At 39.2% G+C, this 2,977-nt stretch overlaps 1 non-coding gene across 1 annotated transcript; it reads right to left on the bottom strand.

Moving 5' to 3' along the window:
• Window positions 1-338: 338 nt before the first annotated feature.
• LOC142842751 (U6 spliceosomal RNA) lies at window positions 339-445 on the bottom strand. Its single transcript, XR_012909432.1, has one exon. It is a non-coding gene; the product is annotated as a U6 spliceosomal RNA (small nuclear RNA).
• Between the last annotated feature and the right edge of the window lie 2,532 nt (window positions 446-2,977).

Here is a 2,977-nt window from a genome sequence, read left to right on the forward strand (position 1 = left end):
GCTGAAGTCTCCTACTATTAGTGTGTGGGGTTTGATGTGTGCCTTGGGTTCTAGCAATGTTTCTTTTTCATATGTGTGTGCTTTTATATTATTGGCATAGATATTCAGGATTGAGACTTCATCCTGATGAATTGTTCCTGTTATGAGTATAAAGTGTCCTTCTCCATCTCTTATGATTGATTTTATTTTGAAGTCAATTTTGTTATATATTACTATAGCCAAACCCACTTGTTTCTTAGGTCCGTTTGATTGAAAAAACTTTTCCCAACCCTTTACTCTGAGGTAATGTCTGTCTTTGTGGCTGAGGTGTGTTTATTGTAAAAAGCAGAATGTTGGATAAAAATAGGGAACGCTTCACGAATTTGTGTGCCATCCTTGCCCAGGGGCCATGCTAATCTTCTCTGTATCGTTACAGTTTTAGGATATGTGCTTCCAAAGCGAGCACTGTATTTTCCTTTTATAATAATTCAGAGACCTCTGCCAAATGAGTTTCTAACTCTTTACTCAGTTTATGTGGTAAAAAAATTTATTCGAAGATAATGTGTTTTTTCTGCGTTAATATTCCATAAATAATATGCCTAGTGGGTAAAATAATCAGAATGTAATAAAACTCTGGATTCATATGATCCAGATGTACATCTTGTAATTTTTTTCCACCAATTTCTCTCGGCTTTGGCTGATAATTCTCTTGGAATATTTAAGTCCTGGTTCCCATCTAAGGTTTTTTTTATTTTATTTTTTTTTATTGAGAAAAGGAAAAAAAAGTTTCCCTCTCCTCCCACCCTCCCATTTCCCTCCCCCTCCTCCCATCCTTCTCCCCCTCCCCCCACTCCTCTCCCCCTCCCTCTCCAGTCCAAAGAGCAGTCAGGGTTTCCTGCCCTGTGGAAAGTCTATGTTCCTCCCCTCTCCGTCCATGTCTAGGAAGGTGAACATCCAAACCGGCTGGGCTCCCACAAAGCCAGCACATTACATAGGATCAAAACCCCGTGCCATTGTCCTTGGCTTCTCATCATCCCTCATTGTTCGCCATGTTCAGAGAGTCCAGTTTTATCCCATGCTTTTTCAGTCAGTCCAGCTGGCCTTGGTGAGCTCCCAAGATCAGCCCCACTGTGTCAATGGGTGGGTGCACCCCTCATGGTCCTGACTTCCTTGCTCATGTTCTCCCTCCTTCTGCTCCTCATTGGAATCTTGGGAGCTCAGTCCAGTGCTCCAGTGTGGGTCTCTGTCTCTATCTCCATCCATCACCAGATGAAGGTTCTATGATGATATGCAAGATATTCGTCAGTATTGCTATAGGATAGGGTCGTTTCAGGTTCCCTATCCTTATCTGCCCAAGGAACTAACTGGGTACATCCCCTTGGTCTCCTGGGAGCCACTCTAGGTTCAAGTCTCTTGCCAGCCCTAAGGTGGCTCCCTTAACTAAGAATTGTAAATTACTCAGCTCATCATTTTCACCCCAATAGTAAGCCAGATATTAAATAGTAAATTTCTACTAGCAATCTTCAAAAGTCATTAAGAGTCTGCAATTGATCTCTCCTTGTTTGCACCTTTGAGGGTCTGATTTTTTGTCAACATTTTCTATATCCTACATAATTAATAGAATCTCCTTTTCATATCTTTTAAGGTGTAATTTGTAATCTCAAACAAGGCAAAATATTCTTTACATCTATAAACAATCTTTCTAAAGTATCTATGTTTGAATCAGTTAGTAATATGTCATCCATATAATGGGAAACTATAGATTGAGGGAATAGCTTTTGCATCATTTCCAAAGGCTGCAGTACAACATATTGGCACAGGGTATGGCTATTTAACCTTCTCTGTTGGAGAATCTTCCATTGGTATCTCATAGCAAGCTGAAAACTATTATAAGGAGGTACCATGAAGGCAAATTTTTCTCTGTCTTTTTCTCATAAAGGTATAGTAAAAAATAATCTTTTAAATCAATAGCTATATGAGTCCATCCTTTCCAAAAAAGGCTCAATCATACTACAAAAGCATTTGTTTAACTATGTTCATAGCAGCATTATTTGTAATAGCCAGAACCTCAAAACAACCTAGATGCCCCTCAATGAAAGAATGGATAAAGAAAGTATAGAATATATACACATTAGAGTACTACTCTAATGCATAATTTTGTTATATTAAAAAAGTGTGGAGGTGGTGATGTGGATCAAGGGTAAAGACTAGTGCTTCCACACTTAGGGACTTGATTTGTTCCTGGGAATCACATGGTGAAAGTCAAGAAATAACTCCTCAACATTGACTTCTGACCTCCACATGCACCATGGCATGATTCTCCAATAAACAAGTAAATGTAGTTTAAAGAAAATATAACAAGTGATTGGAGTTTTCTGACTTTCTATGGTGGATAATTTCTGTTTGCTAGTTAGCAAGAGAGCCCTTGTCTCTGTTAATGGTCTAGAGCTTTAACTCATGAAGCCAATTCATCCTGGGCAAATGACCTTCTGGATATACTCATTTCCCCTGCCCCTGGCTGCCTTGGTATTAGTTGAGTTCAAGCAGAATAAGGAGGTAGAGCAAATGTTTATTTTCTTCAGTGATTTTCAAACTTTGCCTCCTGATTACTCTGGCATGACACAATGGACTTGTGAAATAAAGACAAGCTTTGACTGAAAGGTCAACTGAGAGACTTTCTGTTAAAATGATGGGTCAGTTTTGAAAAGTTTCTGGGTGGGAGAGATCCAGAGAAACAAGTTGGATGTGTTAATGGTAAAAGTGTCAAATATGCATTTGGGTCCAACTTTTTTTAAAGAATTAGTTATTTAATGTGTCTTCTGATTTGCCAGCATGTATATCTCTGTATGAGGGTGTCAGATCCCCTGGAACTGGGGTAATAGACAGTTATGAGCTGCCATGAGGGTTCTGGGAATTGAATCTGGGTCCTTTGGAAGAGCAGCCAATGCTCTTAACTGTTGAGCCATCTCTCCAGACCCTCAACAAATATTTTACAATA

The sequence above is a fragment of the Microtus pennsylvanicus genome, chromosome 1 (genome assembly GCF_037038515.1).
Source record: "Microtus pennsylvanicus isolate mMicPen1 chromosome 1, mMicPen1.hap1, whole genome shotgun sequence".
NCBI lineage: Eukaryota > Metazoa > Chordata > Mammalia > Rodentia > Cricetidae > Microtus > Microtus pennsylvanicus.